This window comes from Oreochromis niloticus, unplaced genomic scaffold (assembly GCF_001858045.2).
Source record: "Oreochromis niloticus isolate F11D_XX unplaced genomic scaffold, O_niloticus_UMD_NMBU tig00001690_pilon, whole genome shotgun sequence".
Lineage (NCBI taxonomy): Eukaryota > Metazoa > Chordata > Actinopteri > Cichliformes > Cichlidae > Oreochromis > Oreochromis niloticus.
In genome coordinates this window covers 145,738-158,292 of record NW_020327453.1, presented here as the reverse complement: position 1 = coordinate 158,292, position 12,555 = coordinate 145,738, and the positions used below count along the sequence as shown (strand labels likewise).

Sequence of the window (12,555 nt, the reverse complement as noted above, 5' to 3'; positions counted from 1 at the left end):
GCTTCTTTTATCGCGTTTGATATTATCAGACACAGCCACTAGGTGTGCATCTGAAACCTGATTGGATACAAACTTGTGGACTAAACCTTTCAAGGATTCGTGGGTGACAACTTTGGAGTTTTGTGCATTCAGTGTTACACCTTTACATTTGACCTGGGTTTTGCCCAGCGATGTGTGATACGCGTAGCATTTTGGCCCACCGGAAACAAATTCTACTATGTGATCCTCCACACCGCCCTCTCCAGAAGCTAATTCACTGGTGAGATCACCCAGAAAAGGGCCTAGAGGAGGCATCCAGTCGCCAGGGTGTGCTGTGAAAATGACGCTGTCTGTATCACAATACAGCACGCGCTGTTGCAAGCTGTCTAACAAGTCATACAACATGAGTCTGGCGTGTGCAGTGGTCATGGCACCCACAAAGACATTAACGTCCTTGACGCGGGATGCTCTACCATCGGCGTGGCGCCACTGCACCATGGCGACGTCGTCAGAGATGAAACAAAACTGCCGCACGTCGTACTGATCGCTGAACATTAGCTGACTAAACCTGGACGGATCTGTGATGAGCTCAGACGACGCCATGTTTGACCTCATACTGAAACGACCCCATAATGAGTTTAGCAACAGCTTGTTGCAGTTTCGAACAGCTTTATTTACACATATTTTGGACGGATCCAGCATTATTCCCTCCTTTTCATAATACTCGGCTATGTACTTTTGCTGTTCTTCAGGGGTTTTCACATGTTCTGGATACCCCGAGGCCTCCTGTTTAAGTTTTAGGAAGGCTTTCACATAGTCTTTAAACAATGTGTCGGTCTTGTTGGGGAAATGCCACACCTCATCAATAGAAACAAGCTTGTATCCTTTCTCAACAGCTTTTTCAAGCTCAAATGAGACCCATGTGCCTTTCAACACCCGTTCACTGTCACTGTGCCCGCATGCAGCGTGCTGGTTCTGGTCTTCAGCGCACATGCTGCAGAGTGGAAACATCAGTTTGCCATGGCACCTGTAGGGAAGGACGGGGTGAAAAAGCCCTCTTGGTGGCAGTACTGTGCATTTAACAAAGCCGAAATAATTTTCTAGCTTGTCAAAGTTGCTGTAAATGATTTGAGGGTGTCCTACAGGATAATCTTTTTTAGATTGCACCGTGGGATAGAGGCTGGTGAAGTCGTAGTAAAATATTTTTTCATCACACGCTACCTTGTGGTACAGTTTTATAGTATTTGTGCAACCGCCAAAAAGGGCGTCTCGGGGGTTCAGGCGTTCTGGCTTTCTGTATGTATGCATGAAAGCCACAACTGCAGGGTCTGTCTGCTTCAAGGCAGCCCATTCACACTCCCACATCACAACAACGCTCAGACTGTATTGTGATTTCAGTGCATCCACTTTGTCACAAAACATACGGTGCAGCAGTCCGTAGGACGCTTTGCTGACAGGATTTACTTCACTCTCGGGGTAGCATTTAACACATCCGTGGTGAAAACATCCTGCAAATTCGTAAGCCGTGTGAGCTGCGGGGTCAAAACCATCCAGAAAATACGGCCCAACCCTCTGTTCGCCTCCTCTGAGAGCGTGTTTTATCACTGTGTTGGTGGTGTGGGACACATATTGAAGCCATTCAATAGAGACGTTTGAAAATGTCTTATTCTGCTCAACGTATGCACCATCATACGTGAGAGCGAGCGTGTCTCTAGGCAGAAACAGTGTTTTATACACACCCATACTGAATGCAGCCAGGGTGGTGTGCATGAATGGATCAACTTGTGTACAACCCAACAGAGTGTCACGATATATGGTGCATGCTTTACGCAGGACATCAACATCGTTAACACAGTAGCGTCTGAGTTCAACCTGAAAATCAAAGGTGTTCTGTGAGGCGGTCTGGTACCATTCCATGAAGCTCGCCTTACCACTTTCAGACATGCGCTCATAACCATAGAAGGAGGGATCCGGGTATGGACCGACGTAATACTCATTATCCCTAGTGTTGAACCTGTGTGGGAAATGGCCCTTCTGCAGGTCTTGAAAACCTAAAGCAGAGGGTATTTTGGCAAGACCCATGGGCAAAAAGCTGAACGAATCAATCCACCGCTGGTCATAGGCCATGTCATGCATCAAAATCACACGGCTCCCTCTCATTGTGACGGTAGGTGTTATACATTGCTTGACGAAGTACTCCAAAATTATGTAATTATCGAAGCCGGACGCGTTATGGGCTATGAATGTGTACCCACGAAACCTCGGGCGTCTGTAATGCTGCACAAACGCAGCCACACATTTTAATGTATTAAATGAGAACTTGTTGCCCTTCAGATCAGACGCACACACAAAGTTGGCCTCATGTTTACCGTTGTGATACCGTGTCTCAAAATCATATAAAATATATTTATCGCAAGGGTTCTGTTGTTCAACAGGCTGTATAAAACACTGATGCTCAGAGTCGCCGGCTAATTTAGGCTCGCAGCAGTGCTCGCATTTAGGCTGGACACATCTGTGTGGTGATTTCTTTGATTTTTTATATGTGACACCACAGCTCATGCAATGCTTCATATTGTCACACGGGACCATGTTGTGTTTTATTTCTGGTAATTTGTGTTGTTGGTAACAGTGTTGTGATTTGCAGATGCGGTTACAGTCACTGCATTTCACGGTGGGCCCTCTGTGGTGGTGACAGAGTGTGAAACATACATTGCATCTATGTTTACAGCTGTGATAGAGCGGTGATTCATATGTATTGTAACAAAAATTACACACATAGCCTGCCCCTAGAAAAGCTGTGGGTTTTTCAATCAGGTGATAGTGTTCATTGTGTAGGTACAGCATTACAGTGTTTGGATTTGGCTCATCATGTGTGAAAAAAGTATGCAGACGTTTACGCCCTGCTGCGTGATAATAGATCACTATCTTAATGTTTAGATGTTTCTCAAATTTGCAGACATCAGAGAATGATACTGTCTGTGTGTCGCGTAGACCTACTTGAGCATGTAACTGTTTAGCAGCAGCATATTTTTCATGCTCTGGGGCTGTTGGGTTTAATGAATGTGCTATGCAAAGGGAGAAGCACAAATTGTTGTGCGTATTGTTTGGTGTATACAGATGTTTACCCTTCTTTGAGAGAATCTCATCATAAGGAATGTTTGCCAGTTTTAAGCGAGCCCCGCCACCGCTACTGTTTTGTGGAACTGTGACAATAAACTCTAATTCATCATCACCGATAGATTCGTCGTTACTTTGCATAACTTGTGCTATTTGGTCGAGAAACAGGTCGGGGTCATACTGATCATCAGGATTTAAAACAGCTTGAACATCAGAAGCCAGCGAGGGTCCACGGAGGACCACATTTAGAACACAACCCTGCTGAGATCCAGCCACTGCTCTATCTATCACATTAGCTAGGCAACTTCTAACTCTTTCTGGCACTTGTTCTGGATCATCAAGACTTATGTCCCTAAAATCAAGGCGCTCACGCAACTCTCGTGCATTGAAATTAGGTATCTCTCTGATGCTAAGCTGACTGTGACTGCCAGACCCAGACTGAACAATGGGCTCAACTACAGCAGCATGTGTTTGTGTATGGTTAACACTTGAGGAATTTCCATTGTTTGAGGGGCTGTGTGGTGATGCGTCAGCAACAGCAGCAGCAACAGATACAGTAGTATCAGCCCCCTGATAAGCATGTGCTCTGGGTACACACACCCGTTCATGGGTGAAAGAAGGCTCAGTAATAACACATTCATCGGTATCCTGAGTAACAACAGTAACATTCGGGGTTACAGGAAAATCCGTCTGTGTTTCGGATGCATCATCAGCAATAGGTTCAGAATGAGTTGGACAAGGGCGCTCATTAGACACACCGCTGCGTGTTGCAGTGAGACTACTAAGTGTTGCATGCAAAACTTGACAATCAGTTACTAATTGCGCAGCAGCCTGATTAAAAACCTCAAAGTCGAACCATTTAGCCCTAGCGGAGGTACCGTCATTGTGCTTGAATAATTTACAGGGTGGGTCCATGATGTGGATTTTAAAAGTCACCTATTTAGAATGGTGGTATTAATGAGACGTAATAAACCTGAGGTCTCGTTTATTGCCTGGTGGCTACTTGTTAGAACCCGTGCTATTTCTTGCAAGTTGGCCTGTGCTGCTTCTCGATCTTGGTTAACTTTAGCTAGTATTTCTTGCAAGTTCAGCTGTATTGCTTGTTGTTGCTGGTTAAGTTTAGCCTCTATTTCTCGTTGATGTTGACTAAGTTTAGCTTCGATCAAAGATAATATATCATTTTTTGAGGCACTATGGCGCTGTTCAAATGTAGAGGGTTTTGCTGCATTTAAGTATGCATCATATGCCTGCGATATTTGTGAGTCTGTTATGCCACCTTCTTCAAAACCTATGTCTGAATCGCTGTTGTTTCTGAGACATTTTGGTGTGGTGGGTATGTCATTTATGTTGAAATCTGATAGACTGTACTCGAAAACATCGTTGAAATCACTAGGCAGACACTCACTCGCTGGTGTGTGCGGTCCGGTGATGAAGAATTCTTCCGATTCTCCGATGTTGCCCAAAGGATGTGGTTTTTCTTGTTGTTCTGGGAGTTCAATATCACGTAAATATTCCAAAAACGTCAAGGGATCTTCAAGGGGTCCGTAGTGGTAAGGGGTTGTGTGATCGCTGTGGAGATAGACGGGTGTTAGAAATATATATGGTGTATCATTTCAAAACAGGATGTGTTTGGCTCTTTTGATTTATTTATGCCTATACTCACACTTTGTTCTGTGTTATTCCGGATGGCCCCGCTTCTTGACACGGTGTGTACTCTGTCTCGGGCCTGGTGTATTAGAACGTTTGTAAATATTTAAAACCTTTTTTTCCTTTAAATTGAGTGTCATGTATAGAGACATGTATACATACCTAACGTAAGGCTTGGTCTTATTTCCTCCGCTTCTGTAGGTTTTTCTGGACAACTTATTGATCCTGTACTCGGGGGATAAGCACTGTTAATACAAAGTTTAAACAGAACACACACGCACACATATTTAAAACATGTGTAACACTATATTTACCTTGTGTTTTTTAGAGGTGTTGTTTGCCCTATATAGCTTTGTGATCCTGTAGAAAGAATGAGAAATACACATTTAAATGTTACTATGTGTGAAACAGGTAAGATTGCTTCTAAACAGTGAGGCACAATCTGTTTTGTGTGAGAAGAAATACAAACCTTGTGTAAGTCCCGCTTGGGGTGTCCATGTGTACCAAGTTCCTAAAAATCAGGCTTTTGTTTAGAAGAGAAAACAGTTTGAATATTTTTTGATATACAGTTGTATAAATTTAAGAATCCGTTAATAGTCTTGTTTACCTACCATATACGCTGTCCATGTTAAAAAGAACGCTCTTAGGGTTGTTGTCCGTGCTGATGAACGAAGTGTTATGCTCTCAATGGCCGATGTAATGTAGTGAGGGAAAATACAGTGTGACTGATTATGGCCTTTTATATAGGTGGGGCTTGTTTCAGGTGACCTCTGAGATGTAGAGATAAAAGGTGTAAACAAAACAGTGATGCCATGTTTGGAGGATGGTCAGTACAAAGTGTAATGGCATGATAAAAGGTGAAAGTGTAATGGTGGCACCGATGGACCTGGCACCGACGGACCTCTGCCATAAGATAAAGGAGACTGTTTGTATTGAAAACTATAGCAGTACAATTGAGATGCTCTTGATAAGGATGACCTCTTCTGCTGACTGTAGGGGGTCTAACTGTTGCAGAATTAAGAATCCCATTTCTAAAGGAATGCCTGCTGTTTGTGGTATTCTGTTTGAAACTATTAGCCTCTGTGTGTGAATATGTGTTTGTTTGTTTTTAGAAGTATCATAGTTTATTTCTAAAGGAATACATGTTATTTGTGACACTGTTAAAAAACTATTACCCTCTGTGTGTTTCAGAGCCCTAAAGAAAAAGCAAAATGCTCCTAAAACAGTTAAATTAAAAGTGAAATGCTCTCAAGGCCCAATGTAAAGTAGTGAGGAAAAATACAGGGTGTTTGATTAGGGTGTTTTTATATAGGTGTGGGGCTTGTTTCAGGTGCCCTCTGAGATGCAGAGATAAGGTGTAAACAAAAGATGATGCCTGTTTGGAGGATGGTCAGTACAAAGTGTAATGGCATGATAAAAGCTATAGTGGCTCCGATGGACCTAGCACATCCGGACCTCTGCCATAAGATAAAGGAGACTGTTTGTATTGAAAACTATGGCAGTACAATTGAGATGCTCTTGATAAGGATGGCCTCTTCTGCTGAATGTAGGGGGTCTAACTGTAACCCCCCTCTGTCTAAATGTTGCAGAATTAAGAATCCCTGTTTATTTCTAAAGGAATGCCTGCTGTTTGTGGTATTCTGTTTGAAACTATTAGCCTCTGTGTGTGAATATGTGTTTGTTTGTTTTTAGAAGTATCATAGTTTATTTCTAAAGGAATACATGTTATTTGTGACACTGTTAAAAACTATTACCCTCTGTGTGTTTCAGAGCCCTAAAGAAAAAGCAAAATGCTCCTAAAACAGTTAAATTAAAAGTGAAATGCTCTCAAGGCCCAATGTAAAGTAGTGAGGAAAAATACAGGGTGTTTGATTAGGGTGTTTTTATATAGGTGTGGGGCTTGTTTCAGGTGCCCTCTGAGATGCAGAGATAATGTGTAAACAAAAGATGATGCCTGTTTGGAGGATGGTCAGTACAAAGTGTAATGGCATGATAAAAGCTATAGTGGCTCCGATGGACCTAGCACATCCGGACCTCTGCCATAAGATAAAGGAGACTGTTTGTATTGAAAACTATGGCAGTACAATTGAGATGCTCTTGATAAGGATGGCCTCTTCTGCTGAATGTAGGGGGTCTAACTGTAACCCCCCCTCTGTCTAAATGTTGCAGAATTAAGAATCCCTGTTTATTTCTAAAGGAATGCCTGCTGTTTGTGGTATTCTGTTTGAAACTATTACACCCCTGTGTGTTTCAGAGCCCTAAAGAAAAAGAAAAATACCCCTAAACTAGTTAAATTAAATGCTGTGTGTGAATATGTGTTTTTAGAAGGTGGAAAAAACTTTCTGTTTAAAAACTATTAGCCTCTGTGTGTTTCAGAGCCCTAAAGAAAAAAGCAAAATGCTCCTAAAACAGTTACATTAAATGCTGTGTGCGCATATGTGTTTTTAGAAGGTGGAAAAAACTTTCTGTTTAAAAACTATTAGCCTCTGTGTGTTTCAGAGCCCTAAAGAAAAATACCCCTAAACTAGTTAAATTAAATCATCTATGTCTAAATAACAGAACTCTGAGACCTATACAATCCTTTAAAAAAGAGTTTAATTAAAACACATAATGGTTTCATTAAATAAAACGCTATTAAACACATGTAAACATATGATCTCTGAACTCGCAAGTCCGTTCACGCGCAAAGTCCGTTCACGCGCAAGGTCCGTTCGCGCGCACATGGACGCGGAGGGGGATAGGGGAGGGGGTGTGGGGTAGGGGGTGGGGGTGTGGGGGTGTGTGGGGGGGGGGGGGGGGGGGGGGCAAAAAAAGCTATAGGTATATTACTACTAACGTTTTACAAGCGGTCCGCACCGTCGGGGGCTGATCAGGTGCATCTGAAGAAACCAGCGCCAAGGTAAGACAGACTACTTTGAGATAATAAAGGTTTGCGCAAAAACGAAAACGAAACTTAAAAGAAATAGCTCGCCCAAGAAGGGCTGGAAGCAGAAGGCTCGCCCGCAGAGGGTTGGAAGCAGTAAAATAAATATTGAGCTCGTCTAAGAATGATTGGTAGCTCCCCGAAAGGGTAAAAATAGGCCTATAAGCTCACCCAAGAGAGGCTGGAAGCACTACGCTCGCTTTAAGGAAGCTGGTAGCGTGAACGCGCGTTGAAACTGTCTGTCTTTTATTGTCTATTTTTGTGGTGGAATAAGTTGATTTTTACAGCACAATAAGGAGGCTGAACTATTCCACTGATTTGTTTACTGTTGGTCGCTGAAGTACTGGTGAACTGAGAGGAAGGTCGTGTTTTATCACATAAAGCCGACACCGCTTTTGAGAATAGCTCAAAAGTAGAAGGGTGTGTCAGCCACCTCTCTCTGTTCTCGTGCCAGTGAAAGCGCCGCAGGTGTGTGTGTGTATTACTAAGCGCTAAATACATAAAGAAATAAATAAAATAAGTAGAAATAAACATATAAAACAAATAAGAAAATGGGAAATAAAGCAACAAAACTCACTGCTGACGAGCAGTGGCTAGAAAAGAAATGTCCAGGCGCCGGACAAATTAGTGCATATAGATGGAGAAATCCAAAGAAAACCTAAATGTCCCACGTGGGAGGGAAAATGCATTAACTAAATGATAAGAAACCCTCCAAGCAGAAATAAATACTGAAAAGGAAGCTAAAAAGAAATCAAAGCATACACAAGAGTTGTAATATTTTAAAGCATGGAAAGAGGAATGAAGTGGAATAAACAAAAGGTTAAATTAAGGTTAACTTAAATTAAAGCAATGAAACAAAATTGGGAAGACAACCAAGCTGAACGAATAGAATAAATGAAAGCAGATAATTCACACAAAACATATTAAATAAAAAAGAGAGATGCATAAGGCATATTAAAGCTGTGTCATTGTTCAGCCAAGGAAAATGTCTCCAGCTTGGGAAGGTGTGAAACTGCAGGTCAAATCGGCCTTTGATGGATACATAATGAAATATAAAATAATAAACTATTGTATATTAGTAGTAAAGTAGTGTATTGTGGTATACCATTGCTGTTATAAAAAAGGAAAAACAATACAATGATAACATTAATAATGACATACTATTAATAGGAAGGGGCACCTCAGTCAGTTATGATGCGAGGTGGAAGATTGTTAAAAGTAGTCTGATTCAAGCTTAAGGTTTGCTCAAAGTCAGTACAATGATATAGGAGATGAAGAAAATAAGGAAATAACTACACTAATCAGGTGCATAGAGACACCTGACCTGCTTGTAAACCTGTCATCTTAGATGAGACTTTGTTAAGATGAAGAGCAAACCTATACTAACAACTAATAAGCCAAACCCTGTATACAACAGCTAAAGCTACAAGATTGAGAAGCTGAATAAAATGAATTAAATATGTTTACACTACCAAGCTGATGAGCAAGTTACACATTTTTTATTTTTATTTGTTTTTTAGAGCAGAAGCTGCATATTAAAGGTCACACATGCAGCTGTCTGTGAGCTCAGTTTTTTCCTCACACTTCTGCTCTGTTTCTGGCAGCAGCTTTTTCTTTTTCTTTTTGTGTCCTTGATGATGATAAGTCCAGAGCCAGCTGAGAGTTGGGTTATCTGTTTTGTTTTATGTGACAAGGCTGAGAAATTAAAACTTAGTTTCTTGTTTTGAAAAAAAAAAAGAAAAAAAAAAGAGAGAGGCCCCTACTCTCTGAATACAATATTCTCTTCATAACTCGGCAGTATGAAATGTCATGAAACAGTGTAACTCACTCACAGTAAATCAGCAGTATAGGATAATACAAACCTATCTAATAAATCTAATGATTTTCAAATTCTTTTAACTAAGAAGTGTGACGCAAACTAAAACTACATACTGATTACACAAGAAGTATGATGTGGCCTACAGCAGTATCATGATTCACTCATTTTGATTATAGGTATAATGTAATATATAACAGCATAATAATCTCACAACTGCTACAAGCACATTTGCCTTTCTTAACACACGCGAGTGAAAGGCAACTGTTAAGAAAATGCCCTTTTGGGTGAGACAGGCCCAGAGGCCCTGCATGCAAACGTACTAACACACATACATGCAATGAAGAGCAGCTTACACTAGAGCACACACTATATGTGCGCCTCTATATCTCACATTGGTGTTAAAACAGGAAAAACTTAATAGTTTTGTTATCCACTGCTGAATTTACCCACTACTGACATTTAACTCTCCAGCTTGCAGGACAATAGGTGAAATGTTTGTGAACGGTTGAAATTAGTTTTTTGTTTCTAGTGTGTGGAGAAGGTTTTATCATGGCACACATCTGTTTACATGGGAGGAAACTCCTCATGTGATGCGACATTTAGCAATTTGCAAGTGTGCAGCACATCAGAAGAATGACTATGAAATTACAAAGGGAAACAATTTTACTGACAAAGGATGAACAAAAAGCAGCTCCCACAGCTGAGCAAAAGAAATGGCTGAAATGCGGAGCGCAACTAAAAGATGACTTGATGATTTGTGAAGGAAAACCAATACTTCCAAAATCTCTACACAAAACAGCAGCCTTAGTGACACATGGAGTTACTCTCCATGCGTCAACAGGAGGGAGGAGGGAGATATAATCTCCAAAACACTTTTACACTCTAAATTTTGAAACTTCAGCAAAATGCTTATGTAACCATTTTATTCCAACATATGGCATCCCCACTCTGATAAGATCAGATAATGGGACACACTTTGTCAATGAGGTAATCAGCAAAGTCTCTGAAGCACTAGGATTCAGCATCAAAAATCACTGTGCTTATCACCCGCAAAGTGCAGGATTAGCGGAAAGAACTAACGGCACAATAAAACAGAGACTTAGAAAATGTATGGAAGAAACAGGAAGGCCGTGGCCAGAGTGCATAGGCCTAGTAAAAATGTGGATGAGATTAACACAAGGTTCACAAAAACTTACACCTTTTGAAATCATTCATGGCAGACCATTTCCACTGCCAATCACAAGTGAACCTTTAGATAAATCAATCAGAGAGACCACACTAGCAGAATGGATGTCGAAACTACTAGAAAACAAAGATATTGTTTTGAACAATAAACTGCCTTCTGAATCTTCTCCAGTATCTTGCAGGTTGAAGCCAGGTGATTGGGTCCTGATTCGAGTTCTCCATAGAAAGAATTGGAGCTCGCCCCGCTGGGAAGGCCCATACCAAGTGCTTATCACCACACCAACTGCCTGTAAGATAACAGAAAGACCATCTTGGATTCACCAAAGCCACTGCAAGAAAGTGAGTGACAGCCCAGACTCATAGACTCCAGCACCCCTACCTTCTGGTGATCTACCTGGTGAAGAGAGGGCTGATTGGGTATATCCCGCCCTCTACTTCTCGCCAGTAGTCTACTCACCCGAGGATCTAGGTGTGTTTGGCTGTCATGAAGACACTCGCCGTCCTAGCAGCTGTCCTCCTGCTCCTAGCAGGACTCCTCGCACTTTTCGAGGACAATAAAGAACAAAACACAAGCCAAACGTGCCGCCAGCTTTTCGGGCGTTGGCTATCAACATAAGGAAATCATCATTAATGAGACAAGCTCTATCATCTATTCGCTTAACCTTTTTAGTATCTTCCAGGGACCACCCCGATACGAGGTAATCACCGTCGAAAACGCTGGACTTGACAACGGAACGTGTGACCGGCTCTTCTGGATCAACTTCAATGTGACGAATCGGAACACGTCCATTCACTTCCCAGTGTTCTTGGACCAAACCCCAGGGAAGAACCACTCCATGTGCTACCGACAAGACAACGGTAACAGACCCCTAGGCAACACCACCAACTGTAGCCAAACCGCAGCCAACGGAGAGGGCGCACCTGTAAACACGTCCGCGCCCAGCAACGGCACCTACTGGGTGCAGGGAATGGCCTGGCTGTGTGGACAACGTGCCTACTTCATACTGCCACCCGGATGGACGGGCACCTGTGCCCCAATCTTCATTTCAGACCACACCTTCAGGATGTCAGCTGTAAATAGCTCTCAGACTACAAGACGACGACGAGACGTCTCCACACTGCAACCACATGACCCCATCTATGGCAGTGATGTGCCAGAGGAATTTAAGCTTTGGACCACCGGACAAAAGGTCCTCCACTCACTGTTTCCATGGGTGGGCACCGGAAAGAACATGTTAAGAATTGAAACTTTGGACTACCGCTTTGGACTGTTCCTGAATGCCTCGTGCAAAATCAACAATCAACAAAATGAAGAGATTGATGCCCTGCGCATAACTGTGATGCAACACCGAGTCGCACTGGACATGATTCTGGCTGAAAAAGGAGGACTCTCTATACTCTTTAACAACACATGCTGTACGTACATTCCAGATAATGTTCACTCTTCCAACATGACTGACGCCTTACGCACGCTGAAACAACTCAGGGACGCTCAGCAACAGGACTATGTCACGAACACTGAAGATTGGCTTACCTGGCTGTTGAGTGGTTCCTGGAAATCTCTTTTAATAAAAGGACTGGTTTTTGTAGGAGTTCTTCTACTCCTACTCTGTTGTTTTACTTCTTGTATTTTGCCATGTGTACAATCAATGATTAATAAAGTTGTTGCAGTTCATGTGCAGGCATACCTGACACTGCCCATGGACGAAGATGATGATAATCCACCTGACACTGAAATACTGTGATACACCAATGTATGACGTGCTGATTAAAAATGCGCTGCAAGAAATCATGCACAGATAATAAACCAATGGTGTTTTAACTAGTGTGAAAGTTAAACAACAGGAGGGAAATGTGAAAAGATTTTGTTTATTATTCAAATATG

General features: G+C 42.0%; 1 long non-coding RNA gene across 1 annotated transcript; it reads right to left on the bottom strand.

Moving 5' to 3' along the window:
- Positions 1 to 4,803: 4,803 nt before the first annotated feature.
- On the bottom strand, positions 4,804 to 5,623 carry LOC109203169 (uncharacterized). Its single transcript, XR_002063095.2, has 4 exons — positions 5,213 to 5,623; positions 5,058 to 5,103; positions 4,906 to 4,968; positions 4,804 to 4,822 (listed from the first exon to the last, which is right to left on the bottom strand). It is a non-coding gene; the product is annotated as an uncharacterized LOC109203169 (long non-coding RNA).
- Between the last annotated feature and the right edge of the window lie 6,932 nt (positions 5,624 to 12,555).